This window comes from Bufo bufo, chromosome 9 (genome assembly GCF_905171765.1).
Source record: "Bufo bufo chromosome 9, aBufBuf1.1, whole genome shotgun sequence".
Classification (NCBI taxonomy): Eukaryota; Metazoa; Chordata; class Amphibia; order Anura; family Bufonidae; genus Bufo; species Bufo bufo.
This window is the reverse complement of record NC_053397.1, coordinates 33,401,975-33,421,724: the sequence shown is the minus strand read 5'-3', so window position 1 is coordinate 33,421,724 and position 19,750 is coordinate 33,401,975. Positions and strand designations below refer to the sequence as shown.

The window sequence follows — 19,750 nt, the reverse complement described above, 5'->3', positions numbered from 1 at the left end:
TTATTTTTACTAATTAGTGTAGGGGAGTCAGATTCAGAAGTTTGGCTTACCACCTCTACAGCTATGCTAAACACAGTCAAAACAGATCTTAACCTAGAAGCCTCTGTTGTTTCCACAGACCATAACAGGTAAGGATGAAGAGAGTCCAGTCCACCTCCAAGTACAATAAAATCAGTTTAACATTACCACTTTGACGGTCAGTAGAGACAAACTAATCTTTGCTCTGGATAACACTCTTTGTTTCCACACCATATTGTAGTCATAGCCTTCTACAAAGAGGTTTGAATGAGCTCTGTGGTCCCATTATCAAAGATGGAGTTTGACTAGGGTCCACTTGCAAGCTGGCTATACTTGAAGATGTCCAAGACATCTTCAATGTAGCCGGCTTGCAAGTAGAATCCCTTCAGCCTCCTTCGTTGATGGTGAGACCACAGAGCTTCTTGTTGGAGCAGCACCTGTATCCTCCTACGTCCACAGCATGGTGTGAAAACGAGCATCTCCCAGAGAAAAGGTCAGTTTGGCACTATATTGGTAAATTTAAACAGATTTTATTAAACAGTTCCAAACCTTGGTTTGACTGCTACTTAACTAGGAGATCACATTTTTGCGTGGGTGAAGGAAAGCGGCAAACACCATTAGCTTCACAAAATGACTCTCGGGACCATATCTGGCAGTAACCTATGGTTTGGACACACGTGTTGGATATATTCTGCTGCTCTCTACAAAGATTCATTAGTCATTACTCACTGTCCCTACTGGGGTTCCCAATTTAAATTTCATACAACCTATTCAGAGCACTTGGAGGAGCCCCATGCAACAGGGAGAAGATTCAAATGCCATCTGTTTTTGGTCATGTTTGAACTGAAGACCTACAGGTAAGTGCTAACCACTGACCCACCAAGTGATTGGTGCAGAATCTTGCTTTGATTTAGAAGAAACATAAGTAATTAGAGCACTTAAAAAATAATTTCTCAAACTATTTTGCACATTGCCTACCATACTCTATATGGACAATAAGATAAGACTTCCTAATGAAAACGAACAAGTTCTTCTTTCAGTTTTTACGTGAATTTCCTTTTAATCTCAGCTCGGAAAGAAGGGCTTGGAGCCTAACCAGAGATGTCTGGGCAGAACAGCACATTTGCTTCGAGGTCCTGACATCTCAAAATATAATTTAAAAGCCATCCCCTCCATCAAATATGCTGCACTGCCAACCAATAGCCACAAGGCAAACTCCTGAAAGTATGAACCTAGCGTGGCTGTCAGAATTATATATGTAGTCATTTATTCTCAGTATCTGCCAGCTGACATAAGCTGTTTGGATAAGCCAATATGCAGTCAAATGAAGCTTTCGATGATCGGTTTGAGTTGCTCAGTACGAGCACTTTCCCTTCTCCGACTATGAAAAGTGGACATTATGTTCAAACATTTCGTTTTAATGAATATAATACTTTTGATCTAATAGTCATTAGTTTGATCAGCGGGGTGCAATTTTGTAATCGCTGACGGAGATTCCAACTAAAATCCACTAGTAGTGAATACAATAATAAAATATCAGATAACTTCCTTGCTTAAAGGGAATCTGACATTAACATTCTGCTGACCTCACCGAGGGCATCATAAATTAGTGACATAAATGCTGATGTCAGCGGTGTGTCACTCATGAGCTAATAGTAAGTGGTTGCCGAGAACCAGCATCATAACCATTGCAGCCCAGGCCTGGAAAAGAGTCAAATCCACCTGAGAAGAGTCCTGGTTATACATAATCTCCTGCTCTCTCACCATCTGCTGATGATTGTCAGTTCTCTCCTAGAGAGAAAGGGAGAAAACTTGGTAGGAGACGGTCAGTCATCAGCAGGAGAGCAGGAATAACCAGGACTCTTCTCAGGTGGCCGTGACTCTTTTATTACTCTATTACTCTTTTCTCCCGACTTAAAACACAAGCACATGCTGCCAAGCTGATGGGGAAGCCGTCTGACACTAATGAGAATGTATGGGCACCTTAACTGTGAAGGACAAGGCCACCTCTGTTGGTGGATCATACCGCTGTACATTCCATCTGGGATAAGAGGATACTTGTTCACTTTCCCAAACCCTTTTCCCTTAGTAGTACCAGAGGACATCCCTACCCTTGACCCAGCAGAATTCCTTGCATAGGTTCAAGGCTCTCATGGTGAAGGGAAAACCTGAGATGTATCCATTGAATGCTTACTTTACACATGTGTAACTTAATGCCATTCCACATACAGTAAGTCCTTGTTGATGGTTGATGGTATGCATGGTAGAATCAATGCAATGGGAAAGTACTCTGAAAAATAAGGGAACCCATGGTATCAGGGACATAGCTATGCAGAGATTTAAGATGCAACCAGGTTCTAAAGAACCCCCTGGTAAGTGGGGGTTCTGGTACAGATTTTACATTGGGGCCCAGGGGCTTCACATTTACACCTCTGCCTACTATTTAAAATCCAGAATATCCATGTCAGCAGTGAAGAGCAGACAAGATTTAGTTAATGACGTCCATAGTAAAATACCAGCTCACCTTTAGTAGATTTTATCAAACTTAATAATTAAGATTTAGTTAAGCGTTAAGAATCAGCAAGTGTGAATCCACTGGGTCAACTAACTGGTTTGTCTGTGGGATAAACCCGAAGGGCGTTATTCTAGCAATCCCTTTACAATCCCATGTAAAGGGATCTGGACTTCGCTGCAGGGAAGCAACCAGACTGCTACCTCTTGATATAGTTGCCAGCTGACCCACTGGGGTCAGGGACTCCGGTACAAGCACCAGGAGCTCAGAATAACAAAACTGCAAGTATACTCTGAACAGTCACTTAGGTTAAAATGCTGGTTTTAAGGCCAAAGACAAACACTTAATGCCGATGCATAATGTAGCTGAAGGCAGATATAGGATAGGCTGGCTAGCAGGCAGGGTAGTAGTGTAGACACAGGCAGGGTGATTGGCAGGAATACAGACTAGGTAGACAGACTGGGTTAACCTAAACATGAAAAGAACAAAACTTGACTAGAAAGCGCAGCAGTACAAAAGAAAGGAGATAACGCAGTATAAACACAAATAAAATGCAAAAAACAAACAAAAAAAAACACCTTTGTTGGCCAGAAGGGAACCTAAAGCTCAGGCACCCTGCACCTAGAGAGTGCTCTTCAAATGCCCAGGGACCCCCAACCATTGGCTGGGGAAGGATTTGGAAGCATGCACATTGGCCCTTTAAGAATCTGGTGGTGAGAGTGCACCCTAAGGAGACACAGGCTGGGCCACAAGGCAGAAGCATGGAGGCAGCGGCATGCTGAGTAGAGCAGGTATTATGTCCGCAGGGGAGAGCAGGGCAGCGGCGGACAGCTGACCTAACATTAAGTATGAAGACACAGTCGTTTATACACTGCTCAAAAAAATAAAGGGAACACTTAAACAACACAATGTAACTCCAAGTCAATCACACTTCTGTGAAATCAAACTGTCCACTTAGGAAGCAACACTGAGTGACAATCAATTTCACATGCTGTTGTGCAAATGGGATAGACAACAGGTGGAAATTATAGGCAATTAGCAAGACACCCCCAATAAAGGAGTGGTTCTGCAGGTGGTGACCACAGACCGCTTCTCAGTTCCTATGCTTCCTGGCTGATGTTTTGGTCACTTTTGAATGCTGGCGGTGCTTTCACTCTAGTGGTAGCATGAGACGGAGTCTACAACCCACACAAGTGGCTCAGGTAGTGCAGCTTATCCAGGATGGCACATCAATGCGAGCTGTGGCAAGAAGGTTTGCTGTGTCTGTCAGCGTAGTGTCCAGAGCATGGAGGCGCTACCAGGAGACAGGCCAGTACATCAGGAGACGTGGAGGAGGCCGTAGGAGGGCAACAACCCAGCAGCAGGACCGCTACCTCCGCCTTTGTGCAAGGAGGAACAGGAGGAGCACTGCCAGAGCCCTGCAAAATGACCTCCAGCAGGCCACAAATATGCATGTGTCTGCTCAAACAGTCAGAAACAGACTCCATGAGGGTGATATGAGGGCCCGATGTCCACAGGTGGGGGTTGGGCTTACAGCCCAACACCGTGCAGGACGCTTGGCATTTGCCAGAGAACACCAATATTGGCAAATTCGCCACTGGCGCCCTGTGCTCTTCACAAATGAAAGCAGGTTCACACTGAGCACATGTGACAGACGTGACAGAGTCTTGAGACGCCGTGGAGAACGTTCTGCTGCCTGCAACATCCTCCAGCATGACCGGTTTGGCATTGGGTCAGTAATGATGTGGGGTGGCATTTCTTTGGAGGGCCGCACAGCCCTCCATGTGCTCGCCAGAGGTAGCCTGACTGCCATTAGGTACCGAGATGAGATCCTCAGACCCCTTGTGAGACCATATGCTGGTGCGGTTGGCCCTGGGTTCCTCCTAATGCAAGACAATGCTAGACCTCATGTGGCAGGAGTGTGTCAGCAGTTCCTGCAAGACGAAGGCATTGATGCTATGGACTGGGCCGCCCGTTCCCCAGTCCTGAATCCAATTGAGCACATCTGGGACATCATGTCTCGCTCTATCCACCAACGTCACGTTGCACCACAGACTGTCCAGGAGTTGGCAGATGCTTTAGTCCAGGTCTGGGAGGAGATCCCTCAGGAGACCGTCCGCCACCTTATCAGGAGCATGCACAGGCGTTGTAGGGAGGTCATACAGGCACGTGGAGGCCACACACACTACTGAGCCTCATTTTGACTTGTTTTAAGGACATTACATCAAAGTTGGATCAGCCTGTAGTGTGTTTTTCCACTTTAATTTTGAGGGTGACTCCAAATCCAGACCTCCATGGGTTGAAAAATTTGATTTCCATTTTTTAATTTTTGTGTGATTTTGTTGTCAGCACATTCAACTATGTAAAGAACAAAGTATTTCAGAAGAATATTTAATTAATTCAGATCTAGGATGTGTTATTTTTGTGTTCCCTTTATTTTTTTGAGCAGTGTATTATTTACCTCCCTAAAACAAAGCTATCTTGTATCGTCCACTAGAGATTTGGCTTTCAGCAGACGAATACAGTCTATTAGCGATGAGACAAATTTCACGTCCCCAAACCCTTTTTTAAGTGATTGTTAACAACAAGAAGCAGGTTTCATGGTATTTTCCGCGATGATAAACAGATTCTTTAGAACAAATCTGAGTGCAGCCCGTGAATGACTTTTTAGTTTGAATAAAATTGTAAATGGAAACATTGAAATATGTACAGATCGAAGGCTTTTGCAGATTTACAGTAAAACAGGGTAATTTTTTTGTAGGCTGTGGGATAATAAAACTCTGAGACAAAAGCAAAAAAATAACATTAAAATCCCATCCCATTACAGAAGCATAACATCTGTCAGATAAGCGTGGAATTTTCCGCTATTACAGTACATTGATTTAGGGACTCGGTTTAATCCTTATTTAGTGATTTAAACAGACAATTTCTGTACAGATTTATTTTTGTCTTATTTTGGAACCTATGATGCTTCATGCATACTGTATCTTAAAGGGGTTGTTCTGGGGGTCTTTTGGGTAGACCCCCCCCCCCAACATAGCTGGACATGTGGACGGAATCATACTTACCTGATCCCCAATGCTGGGTTCCTGCTCCTTTGCTCCCCTGCAGCTGTCCGTTCTCCCAGCATCAATATCCAGTTTGACTTGGGTCGCATGGCTGCTGCATCCAATGACTGACCGCAGCGGTTAAAGTGTCCCCCATGCGTCGGGTCACTGGATCATGTCACCAGTGAAGGCTGAAGCCAGTCAATGGATGCAGGGGCCACGTGACCCAAGTATAACCAGATGTTGATGCTGGGAGAATGGACAGCTGCAGCCACAGGGGAGCAAAGGAACTGGAACCAAGCAGCGGAGATCAGGTAAGCATGATTCCCCCCACAGGAGGGAATGTTGACACTGCAAGCCCGGAGACCAGGAGCAGACATGGGGGAGCGAAGAAGCCAGAATCCAGTGGTAGGGATCAGGGAAGTATAATTCCCTCTGCATCCCTCTGATTCCCTCTCTGATCACATTGGGGGGGGGGGGGGGGGGGGGGGGGTATCCCCATAAAGCCTACAGGGGTGAACAACCCCTTTAAAGGGATAATGTAGCTTACGTGTGTGTGTGTATATATATATATATATTTGATTCATACATGCATTCATGGGAGATTGTTGTGGCCATGTCCTGTGACCTAGGCAGGGAGGGGGAGTAGATAAGCTCTTACATCACCTATTGTGAATAGTGGATGTAGTGTTATTTATGTTAAAGGAGTTGGCTCATTTCAGACATCGATGGCATATTGCGAAGATATTCCATCAATGTCACATATGTATGGGTTCATTTCTGGGACCCACTCCTATCTCCAGAATGGGGCCCCCAAAGTGAAGGAGAGCACACTGTGCATGCATGCCGTGCTCTCCATTTATTGCTATGGGAGTTCCAAAAATAGCAGGGCGTGCTCGGTGAATTGAGGACTGGCTGCGCATGCGTGGCTGCTCCTTGTTAACTTTTGGGGCCCCATTCTGGAGACAGAAGTGGGTCCCAGAAGTGGGATCAACAGTATCTGACATTGATGGCATATCATAGCGATATGCCTTCAATGTCTGAGATGAGCTAACCCCGTTAAGGTGTTACTTTTTGTTGTAATCCTGCCTATGATGATAATGAGATGACTTTTTTTTTTTTTACAAGGGAGATGCAAGTAGTTCATAAAACAGAAATGTCAGGAGAGGTGGCAGGTTCTTAAACACATAAAGATAGAGATGTGGCACAATTCTGAACCATCACGGCAAGATCAGCAGCAAAAATAGTGGTATAGATATAGGTGTTGCAGAATTTGCAATTGCGACCGGCAGGCAGACCCGCCAGTAGGTCTTATAAAGAGAATACTAGTACTCTCCTCCATTATGGAAGCACTCACTAGTATGCAGGAGGCACGGGGAGCGGTGAGTAAAGCTCTGTGCTCACCCCTGCCTAGTCTTCCTCCCTGGGCCCGTGCATACAGCATCAGGACGTAGTGTGCGCATTAACACCTGACGTTGTACGCAGTCAGGTCAAAGTGCAGCGCGGTTCCGGAGAAATCCAGGGAGCACGACTGCAGGGGAGACCTGGAGAGCAGTGGTGGAGCAGGAGAGGAAAGGCTGTATGTGGCCGAAATGTATCATTTCACTTGTACAGCCGCATTTCTAATATAGATCAACAATTTCTGCAACTGAATTGCTGGAGTATCTATTTTACTGCAGGAGAGGTAAGTACATTTATTTATTTGGGGTCTGATCTGAGGTCTGATGGGGCTCTTATCTGAGGTCTGATATGGGGGTCTGACATGGAGGCCTGATAGGAATCTCAACAGGTTTGATCTGGGGATCTAACATGGAGGTCTGATGGGGTCTCATCTAAGGATTTGATATGGGGTCACATCTGAGGTATTTTCTGGGGGTCTGATTTAAGGTCTAATATGGAGGTCTGATTTAAGGTCTGATTTAAGGTCTGATCTGAGGATCTGATATGGGCTTCTGATCTGAGGTGTGATATGAGGGTCTGATCTGAGGTGTGACATGAGGGTCTTATCTGAGTTGTGATATGAGGGTCTGATCTGAGGATCTGATATGGGAGTCTGATCTGAAAGGTAAGGAGGTACGTAAGGGGGTATTTATAAGGGAGTATTTGTTGTACTGGTGCACATTATAGGGGGATTTTTTGTACTGGTGCACATAAGGGGGTATTTTCTGTATTGACATATTATAATGGGATATTTTTGTACTGGCACACATAAGGTAGGATTTTTGTACTGGCGCACATTATAAGCAGAATTCTTACTACTGGGGGACTATAGGAAACATGATTACACGTAGGGGCACAATGGGGGCATTATTACTGTTGATGGCACTATGAACTGTGGCTGATAATTATTTTTACTGGTGGGAATCTGGAGAGCACTATTACTGTGGGGGGTACTTAGCACAATTATTTTTGGGGAACATTATGGGGGTCATTTACTATGCTGAAATTCACCTAAATTAGTTGCGGTTAGTTGCGCTGCTATCTGCGACTTTGCCCCGCTCATGCCAGGTGTAAAATTGTGGGCCTGACTTGAGCAGGGAAGGGGAGCAGGGAAGGGTAGCCCCATCATAGTCACCATTTTCTACGCCTGTTTTAGGTGTAGAAAAAGGTCTAAATGTAAGATAGCTCAGAAGCTGTCTTACATTTAGAACTGGCGCTGGATGCGCCAAAGTTATGGAGAGGCCGGCGTCCACCACTGCCAGTTTAGGGCTTTATTAAGGCCAGCGACTAAAATGCTGGTCTTAGTAAATGTGCCCCTATGTTTACAACACTATTAGTGTCAGTGGCACTATTTGCTGGGCGCAGGTATTTTTTAGGGCACTGTGTGCTAATAATTATTGAAGGGGGCATTATCCGAGTAGTACTTATATTTTCAGGGCGATTATCAGTTTCTGCAGTATAGTATTGGGGAGCACAGCGGGCACAGTATTGGGGGTGGCAGAATGGGGTGTTGAGAAGGTGGGAAGATGATGGAAGAGTAGGAAACTAAGATGTCTGTCAAACTCTGCAGAGACAAGAGACGGCTGAAAGAAATCATCATGGTGGTCTGGTCTGAATGGAGAAGATGAGGAAAGAGCACATCTATATCAGAGGAGACGTCACTGGATGTTAGAGGCATGTGGCGCTGTATTACCCTTTATCTTTTGTAAAGCTGTATGTAACATTTTCCAAGTGGGTCTTTAACAGTAGGGCTGAAGGGAAGGGCTTAGGTTGAGAATTTGGCATGGGGAGGGTGTGCGGTTTAAATTTTTGCCTCAGGCAGCAGAAAGGCCAGGGGCACCCCTGCCCCTTGCCCCAAGGGAAGGGGGGCCCAAGCTGATGTCTTGCACCAGGGCCAACCAGCTTTTAGCTACGCGGCCTCTGAGCAAAAACAATCTACATTGTTAGCAACTATTACCCTTTATGTGGAGAACTGGAGATCCACCGGACATGTTGGACGGCGCTATTCAGGTTTTAGACTGCATTTATACAGGATTGTATCGATGCATGAACTTTTTTGCATGGAATTGCTTGCCTAAACCCACAACGTAAATTTGCATTGCAAATATTCTCCATCTCAATATTAGGGAACAGTTTGGTTTTATAGACTGCAACAGGCACCATATAAATTTACATACTGAATGCTTGTCAAAATAAAGAGTATTATAAAGTCAAAGCAATGGTAAAAGCTGTTTATTAAAGGAATAGGAGTCGCCGAGCTGTAACTCGGGAAATCAAAGTACAGGTGCATTACCATTCTGTATTACCTCCAGCTATATAAACTGTATAACGCTACTAATGTGTGAGCGGAGCATCCGAAAATGCGCATAGAAACATGAAAGATGTCTCACAGTGATCCTAAACCCCACAAGGAATAGTTCATACTACTGCTCAGGTCTGAGACATCCGATGTGTAAGCCAAGCAGCGGACGGCCCGGGAACAGGGCGGCTTATATAATTAGTGCGGCTGAATTGGCGGTTTCTTCGTGATTGATCTTATAGTAAATGCGATGTTCATACTCTTCTGTTACAGCCAATAATGCATTAAAATAATTATTATAGCTTCTGTAAGACGTAAGAAGAGGCAATGATATTCATCGCTACAGGCAGCCCTGTTATTTGCAGAGCCATCTATACAGGGACAGGATGCTTTATAGTCAATATAGAGCAACTAACACTGAGAATACAAAATAATATTTATAAATTGTTAAAAATGATACTCAACAGCTCTAGCGGATGAAAGGAAGGCTAGCTCAAAAACAATATGGCTGCCATTAAAGGGATTGTCTCACTTAAAGTGGCATTTATCATGTAGAGGAAGTTAATACAAGGCACTTACTAATGTATTGTGATTGTCCATATTGCTTCCTTTGTTGGCTGGAATCACATTATACACTGCTCTTTTCCAGGGGTTATGACCACCGCTGCAGCGCAGATATGAGGTGGCCGGGACAGCCATGCGCACTCCCACAGTCCTGGCCACCAGAGAGGCCGGCGCTTTTTCCTATAGTGTGCAAGCGCGACCACCGCTGATGGATTGCAGGGTGGTCGTAACCCCTGGATACGAGCTGTGCATAATGTGATGGAAAAAATGAATCATGCCAGCAAAGGAGACAATATGGACAATCACGACACATTAGTAAGGGCTTTGTATAAAAGGGGTTGTCTCACTTCCACAAATGTAAAGATTAGATTATTAATGTAGAGAACATTAATACAAGGCACTTACTAATGTATTGTGATTGTCCGTATTGCCTCCTTTGCTGGTTTGATCCATTTTTCCATCGCATTATACACGGCTCGTATCCAGGAGTTACGACCACCCTGCAATCCAGCAGCAGTGGCCGTGCTTGCACACTCTAGGACAGAGATGGATGACCTGCGGCTCTCCAGCTGTTGCAAAACTACAACTCCGAGCATGCCCAGACTGCCTACAGATATCAGCCTACAGCAGGGCATGGTGGGAGTTGTAGTTTTACAACAGCTAGAGAGCCGCAGGTTGGCCATCCCTGCTCTAGGAGAAGGGGACAGCTTTGGAAGTGCACATAGTCCGGCACTTTTGGATTGCAGGGTGGTCGTAACCCCTGGAAACGAGCAGTGTATAATGCGATGGAGTCAATATGGACAATCACAATACATTAGTAAGTGCCTTGTATTAACTTTCTCTACCTGATAAATGCCATTTGCTGGAGTGACACAACCAGAAGAAAGGATTCACCCTCCATCGATACACTTTTAATTGTCTTGTAAATGTTTTCCCATCTCAACATTTAGGGCAAATCCATATCATATAAATGCCTGAAAGGTGCGGGTCCTGCCTCTGGATCCACCTCCTGTTAAGATGGGAATATCCCTTTCAGGTGGCCATACACCTTACATTACAGTATCCAATCCCAATTTCAGTGGGATCGGCCAAAGATCTCATGTGTATAGTGGCCTCCTGATTCTCCCTGGATGGCAGAGGTTGGGAGGAGATAAGGATCAGGAAGATGGAGTTCAACTTCCAGATTCTTTTGTTCTTGAGAAGATAAGCTGCGGCTAGAGTTGTCGCCTTTCTCACCTCTCTTCGATCAGCACACATGCATGCTTAGCTGAGTTGACCATATATGTGTATGGGGGTTTAAGCATAGCTTAAGGCCTCCATATACATTAGTGGTGTATTGTCAGGTGAACCCATAGTTTTGGTGGGACTGGCCCAGAATGCAATTTGTATGGGGAGCGCTTGACTTTCCCCTGACTGAGCAGAGAAGGACTGGGCACGTTTAATTTAGCTTCACCCAATCTTTTTGTTCTTTAGAAGTGTCTGGTAGTAGCTTCCTCCTCTCACCCCACCGACAACACACTCGGCCAAACCAAACATGTATGCATATGGGGGGAGTAGGGAGAGATCGCCGTCAGATGAATGAGTGTTTGGTCAATCTATACTTTACAGTCTCCAGGAAATGACGGAATACAGCCTTCTCCCCTTGAGACCAGAGGAGAGGCATACGAAGCCTTACCTCTACGTATAGCATTATTATCTTGCTGCATCTGGACCTCCAGAAGTACAATAGAGCTGTCCATAATCCACCCTGTAATTATATTGAGATGACTCTGCTCAACACATCCCAGTCTGTACAGAAAAGCTGTACAGTAAGCTTCGGAAATCAGAAAGTGAGAGCCTCTTGTGCCTAATGGCTAGTGTGAAAACTGAAACATTTCAAGATTTCCTTTCTAGAAAATGGGATAAAAACACAAAAAAAAGGAAAACAATATACAGTATTTACAATAAAAAAGTGAATTCAACAATGTGACATTTTCAGATGACCCGTTCCTTTTAATATCAAATAGCTCTCTGATCCTAGACAGTCAAACTCATACTCAGGAACAGCCATAGCTACAGTCTCCAGAGACTTTTGGGACTCCACCAGGGGCCGAGGGGGTGTAAGGGTGCGGGGGAGGCCAATGGTGGTTATACCCTACTACTTCTTTGGAACCTCTTCGTTCTGGCCTCTTTACATAGACAGTGAATCTTACATCTCCTTCTATTTCCGGATGTTACTTGTTAGGTTGCGTTCAGATTTCGTGATCCTTTAAGCCTCATTTGCCTGATGTTTATTTACCTCGCTCCAATCCAGACAACATGGAGGGGAACTGAACGGCGGGCTTGCCATGCAAATCCCCTTTTCCTCGTCATTTGCCAATAACAGAATTGGCACTCAGGACATTTCAGAGGCGGATGAGGTGCCAAAAAACGAAGAATTAATTTGTGCATCCGAAAGTGAGAAGGAAGCTGTGAGGACGTGCGGCTGGATGGCAATCTGACATTGTTTGTGCAGATTCTGGCGAGTTCCAGATACCGGAAAAGAAGGTGAATCTGCTGAGAGCGACAGGGGCGCCTCACGTGTGCCGCGTATTTACTGCACGTAGCCAGGCTGATTGTTCATTATTGAGCCTGTCAGCGAGTACGTCTCATGCATTGATGAGAGACATTAAGCACAGATGTGAGAACCTTATTAAAGCAGCTGGCGTGCCGTTACTGAATCTGATCACGGAGAGAAATTTACTTCAAAGAACAATTATAGGGCGCAAAAGTGATGCCAAATTATTACCCCGATGCTTAGAGAGAGGCACGAAGCGAAACGCAGAACCAAAGAGAACAATAGATTTTACATGTGCAATAGCCAACAGCTGTTTCTACTTTAAATACAATGGAGGAGATTTATTAATACCGCCACACCGCATGAACATTGGCCAATAACTCTCCTCCCCCGATTGTGCGCCAGATTCATTAAAAGCGCACACCTTGTTCTTACTGTGATAAATGGTAAAAACAACACTATTGTTCTTCTATAGGTAGATTCTGAAGCTCTACCCGGTCTTCTAGGCAAATTATACAAGCGGCGTACAGGGGTGTAGCAGTCACCCATGGTCCAGGTGCCTGAGGAGCGACCCCAAAAAGACAGCAGCCTTATACATTCCACATGATAGGAAGGGGGTCCTGGTATAGATTTTGCAATGAGACTCAGGAGCTTCAGGTTACCTCTCTAGAGTCGCTGAGAGGAAAGCATCGAGAAAACATTTTTGGCAATAAAAAGGCTTTTTCTTATTTTTTTTTGCTTTTTTTCATGGCACTTTGTTAAAAAGTGGGTGGGCTGATCAAAAAAGCTTAAAGGGGTTGTCACATGAAAAAAAACCTATCCCCCCCTATCCACAGGTCTGATCGTTGGGGGTCCAATCACGATAATGGGCGCCCCTTGTTCCTCTGTTTGAGTGGAGCAGTGGTCATGTATTTATCCATTCAGATCTCATACTTGGCTATCTCCGCGGTCCCATAGAGCTGAATGAAGTTAAAGGGGTCGTCCCATGAAAAATATTCTACAGTTTTCAAGCCAGCACCTGGATCTGAATTCTTTTATAATTGGATGTCATTAAAAATTTTGTATAGTTATTCAATAAAATGTATCTGTATGGCGCCACCTGCAGTTTTTTTTTATTTTTTTCTTATTTCTTTGTCTTGCTTGCTGAGGAGGCCGCACATGCTCAGTTACATCCTTTCACTGCCTCCTAAGCTGTGATAGGGAGAGCATGGACACGCCCCTTGAGCTGTGATAGGGAGAGCATGGGCACGCCCCCTCTTAGCTGCAGCAGAGAAGACACTCCCCTTGAGCTGTGATGGGGAGAGCATGGACACGCCCCCTCTTAGCTGCAGCAGAGAAGACACTCCCCTTGAGCTGTCAGCTTGATATAAATCTAGCAGAGCAATGAATGGGGAGATCTCTGGATCCATGTGAGGTACAGGGCTGGTTCTGGCTTTGTTAGAAAGAGCTTGTCATGTATTATATAATGTCTGATTTTCATTTTTTAGATTAGTAATGGGCTAACCCCTTTAATTAAAAATTTAGTATAGTTATTAAAGATAATGTATCTGTATAGCGCCACCTGCTGTTGGTTTTGCTTCTTATTTCTTTGTCCTGCTCACTGAGATGGCCGCACATGCTCAGTTTCATCCTTCAACTGCCTCCTGAGCTGTGATAGGGAGAGCTGAGACACGCCCCCTGAGCTGTGATAGGGAGAGCTAAGACACGCCCCCTGTGCTGCAGCAGAAAAGACACTCCCCTTGAGCTGCCAGCTTGATATAAATCTAGCAGAGCAATGAATGGGGAGATCTCTGGATCCATGTGAGGTACAGGGCTGGTTCTAGCTTTGTTAAGAGATTGCCGTGTACTATATGATGTCTGATTTTCATTTTTTACATTTTCATGGGATAACAACTTTAAAGCACACGTGTGACCGGCACTCCATTCAAACATTTTCAATAGATGGTTCCGCAAGAACGGAACGGATACGGAAGACATACGGATGCATTTCCGTATGTGTTCCGTTTTTTTTTGCGGACACATTGACTTGAATGGAGCCAACAGAACGTGATTTGCGGACAATAATAGGACAAGACTCAAAATGTAGCGGAAACGGAAATGCGGATATACGGAAACGGAATGCTCACAGAGTACATTCCGTTTTTTTTGCGGACCCATAGAAATGAATGGTTCTGTATACGGACCGTATAAGGAATGCAAAAAACGGCCTATATACGGAACGCAAAAAACATTCGTGTGAACAAGCCCTTAATGAGAGGTCTCTTTGGTTCCTTATAGAGATGAGCGAATTTCATATTTTGAAATTCGTTCACACTTCGTATGGTGGTAAAAGGTGAACTGCGTTATGGATTCCGTTACCGCCGACCATAAGGCAATTCTATGACGGAATGCATAACGGAATGCCTTCAGAGGCATTCCGTTATTCGTTCCGTCATAATAGAAGTCTATGGGCTGCATAACGGATCCGTCCCGTTTCGGTTATGCAGGGGAGTCCTCGAAATGCATAGCCTATGCTCTCTTCTACCTCCCATCTCTCATTGTAGCAAATACACTAAATTCAAAGGAATTTGTTCCATTAGAAGAATCATTATGACTTAAAGGGATTATCCCATGATTCATGTAAAAAAAATGAAAACCCAATATCATATAGTACATGCCAATCTCTTTCTAACAAAGCTAGAACCAGCCCTGCACCTCACATGGATCCAGAGATCTCCCCATTCATTGCTCCAATTGCTCTGCTGGATTTATTTCAAGTTGGAAGGTCGGGGGGCGTTTCCTTTCGGCTGCAATTGTTGGTAGTTGAAGGATAGAACTGAGCATGTGCGTCCATCTCAGAGAGCTGGACAAAGAATTTAGAAAAACAGCAGGTGGCGCTATACAGCTAGATTTCAGTGAATAACTCAGCGCCTATACTACATTATCAATTACATGCAATTACTAAATTATTCAGAACCAAGTGCTTGTTAGAAAGCTGCAGAATATGACTTGTGGCAGGGGGTCCCCTATATGAGCCAGAGCAGTCCTCACTCAGGTGGACCTGGGCAGCTCTGAAACTGAATGATGGCAACTTTCAGGGGTTAATCGGAAGAAACAAAAAATACTCCCCTCAACCATTTGAGCACAAAGAGCCATCTTGATTGCGGATCCCGAGCGAAATCTCGCACAGCGCGTGATGACGTCATGCATCACCGCGCACAAGATTTTGCGCGGGATCTTCAATCAAGATGGCCGTGGCAGCCTCTTTGTGCTCAAATGGATGAGGGGAGTATGATTTTTTTTTTTACCGCCATTTCAGGGAAAATTGATTCATTGCCACGAAGCACAAGGGAATTCGGCTTCACGGCAAATTCGAAATGTGGATACTTTCATAATATTATAAAATGTGGTTTATATACACTGTATATATATATATAGTTTTTTTGCATTAATACTGTGAGAAGGTACATCCGCAAAAATCTGTGTGTCCGTTTCCCCCCCCCCCCCCCCCCCCCCCCCGTGTGTCATCTGTAATTTGAAAATTTAATTTCCAGAGCATCCGAGCATGATCCGCGTGTGGTTTTTCACGGACCCCTAGCTTATAATGTGTATGAGGGGATCCGTAATCACGGACAAAATACGGCATGCTACCAATGGGTCACTACGGACCCACGATCCTTCGGAAATGACTGGTGTGTGAATGCACCCAATACAATTAGGGCTCATACACACGACCGTATGTATTTTGCGGTCCGCTAAAAACGGATCCGCAAATACCACGGATGACGTATTTTGCGGTACGGATTAGCTGGCCCCTAATAGAACAGTCCTAGCCTTGTCCGTAATGTGGACAATAATAGGACATGTTCTATTTTATTTTTTTGTGGAACGTATCGACGGACATACGGAAATGGAATGCACACAAAGTAACTTCCATTTTTTTGGCGGACCCATTGAAATGAATGGTTCCGTATACGGTCGCGGACACGGAAAGAAAATAAGTTTGTGTGCATGAGCCCTTAGAGATGAGAGAATTATTTAAAAGTTCGATTCGGCTGCTTCGCCGACATTTACAAAAATATTCACTTCGTCACGAAGCGCATTTCTTTGTAAGGCCTATTGCACACGACCGTATGGCTTTTTCAGTGTTTTGTGGTCCGCAAAAAACGGATCCGCAAAAAATACGGGTGACATCTGTGTTCATTCCGTTTTTTGCGGAACGGAACATCTGGCCCCTAATAGAACGGTCCTATCCTTGTTCGTTAGGCGGACAATAATAAGACATGTTCTATCGTTGAACGGAACGGAAAAACGGTAATATGTAAGCGGAATGCATACGGAGTACATTCCGTTTTTTTTTTTACGAACCCATTGAAAAAAATGGTTCCGTATACGGAACGCAAAAAATGGAATGTAGTGGGTGCAATGACAGGGAGCGGCGATTGTGACACTCTGTTTCGTTGTACCCCTCAGATGCTGCGTTCATACAGGATCATAGTATCGCAACGAAATAAAAGGGGGTCCCCTATATGAGCCAGAGCAGTCCTCACTCAGGGGGACCTGGGCAGCTCTAAAACTGAATGATGGCAACTTTCAGGGGTTAATCGGAAGAAACAAAAAATACTCCCCTCAACCATTTGAGCACAAAGAGCCATCTTGATTGCGGATCCCGAGCGAAATCTCGCACAGCGCGTGATGACGTCATGCATCACCGCGCACAAGATTTTGCGTGGGATCTTCAATCAAGATGGCCGTGGCAGCCTCTTTGTGCTCAAATGGATGAGGGGAGTATGATTTTTTTTTTTACCGCCATTTCAGGGAAAATTGATTCATTGCCACGAAGCACAAGGGAATTCGGCTTCACGGCAAATTCGAAATGTGGATACTTTCATAATATTATAAAATGTGGTTTATATACACTGTATATATATATATAGTTTTTTTGCATTAAATACTATGGTGTTTTATTATATCTCTGGTGTCCTTTGTGTCACGCACCACCCTCTAAGCATAACACAATGTATCGGTTCTGACTGGCGTTTTCCTTTAAAGAGGACCTGTCACCTCTCCTGACATGTTTTAGTAACTTCATGCATTCCCCGTGTAATAACAGTTCTGGAGCTTCTATTCTTATGACTACATGTTGTGCCATTCCTTCATTATTCCTGCTAGAAGTTATTAATGAATTAATGGCAGTGTGCTATGAAGATCCAGATGGGTGCTACCAGTAGGAAGCGTGTCCTGCACAGTCTGAAACTGGCAGCACTGATTGGATAGTGTCAGACTGTGCAGGGACCAGTGGCGTCGCTACAGGTGGGCAAGGGGGGGCAATTGCCCCGACTATGTTATTCTTTGCCCCCCGGGTGCCCCCCCGCTGATTCCCCAAAGCAGCTGCTCTGACTCTTGAGCCCCAATGGCCGGTGAATACTAATAAGCGCTTCCATTATGGAAGCGCTCATTAGTACCGAAGGACCAGGAAGCAGCGGTAAACGCTCTGTACTTACCGCTTCCTGGTCCTCGGCTGTCGGCTGTGCAGGGCTGCGCACAGCGTGAGGGCGCTCTGTGACCTCACGCTGTGCGCGCCAGTTCAGAGCACAGTCGACTGAGGAGAAAGAAAATTCCAGGCGGCGTCCAGGAGCAGGAGAGGTAAGCGGTTTTTTATTTTATAAAAAATGAGGCTGCTGGGGGCATAATGGGGGCTAATGAGAGACATAATGGGGCTAATTAGACTATTAGAGGCATAATGGGGCTAATGAGGCATATGGGGGCTAATAAGATGCATAATGGGGGCTAATGAGGCATAAGGACTGATATTGGGGCTAATGAGAGGCATGGGGGCTGATATGGGGGTGATAAGAGGCATAATGAGAGGCATAATAACAGTGTGTCTTCCACAGATCCCCCATAACAGTACGCCTGCGCACTGACGAGAGACAGAAAGAAGGGGAAAGAATCCGCGGAAGCAAGCAGAGGACGGCACAGCAGACGACTGAACAGCTTCTTTTGTAAGTAAATTGTTTTATTATAAATGTATCCCTGCATACCGCAATTCTCTCGTATTTTGTAATCTTATTTATATATACTTATTTTGTTTTTGCCCCCCCCATTTTTGACTGTGGTATCTTTGTGCCCCCCCTATATATTGTTCCTAGAGTCGCCACTGGCAGGGACACAGCACCCAATTGGTAACACCCAGCTGGACCTTCACTGCGAGCTGCTTGTAATTCCTTCATATCGTCTAGCAGGAATAATAGAGGAATGACACAATGTAGAGTCAGATGCTCCATAATTATTATTACATGGAGAATGCAAGTAGTTACTAAAACAGACATGTCAGGGGAGGGGACATCTCCTCTTTAGGCCTCTTTCACACGGCCGTTGTGCTCCTGTGGCCGTATTGCGGGCCGCATACGGCGGTTCCGCAATACATGGGGCACCGCCCGTGTGCATTCCGCATCACGGATGCGGACCCATTCACTTGAATGGGTCGCAAATCCGGAGATGCGGTGCGGAACGGAAGCACGGAACGGAACCCCACGGAAGCACTACGGAGGGCTTCCGTGGGGTACCGATCTCTGCGTCCATTCCGCAAAAAAAATAGAACATGTTCTATCTTTTTGCGGAACGGACGGATCACGGACCTATTCAAGTTGAATGGGTCTGGATCCGGCCCGGCCGCCACACGGATGTTGCCCGCGCATTGGGGGACCGTAAATTGGGCACGGAATGGAACCACAACGGCCGCATGCGAGAGGCCTTAAACAAATTGACCCTTCTTTAAAGGGCTTACTGAATAGATCTTCATGTTCTTGAGAAGCAGGAGGCATAAATGTGTCTCTCTAGGCGATCTATATCCGCCCCCTTGTATATAAACCCTGAAATGTTCAATAAATGAGCCCCACGCGGTGAAAGTTCATTTCTGAGAACGGATCGGTTTCCTAGGCATTCTCCTGCTTCGGTATAGATTTCACACTTGACATTGACCTGCGCGGCACTAACGGGAGGGGATACAACTCAACCGATACAACTGGAGGATGCAAAAGGTCACGTCTCCGAGAAGCTCCTGCAAATAATCATATTCCTGACATCTGGCTGGAGAGAGCAGTCTCTACTAATGCGCTCACCGCGCCGATGTCGTGCACGCTCCCTGAGCGCTTCGCATTTACGCGGGTTCGTTACAAACTAGGCAGTCTGGTATAATCAGCATGTCCTAATGAAGCATAGATAAGTAGGACAGAGACTGAAAATCTAATAATTATCTCCCATTCACAAGCCAGCACGGATAACCATATTAACTGATTATCAAGATATTATTTACAGCACAGGTGCCTGCAATACACCGCATCGCCTAGTGG

General features: G+C 45.1%; 1 protein-coding gene across 1 annotated transcript in view; it reads right to left on the bottom strand.

Moving 5' to 3' along the window:
• CFAP20DC (CFAP20 domain containing) overlaps positions 1-19,750 on the bottom strand; it is a 334,505-nt gene that overhangs the window by 55,218 nt on the left and 259,537 nt on the right. The gene's annotated exons all lie outside the window — the stretch shown is intronic.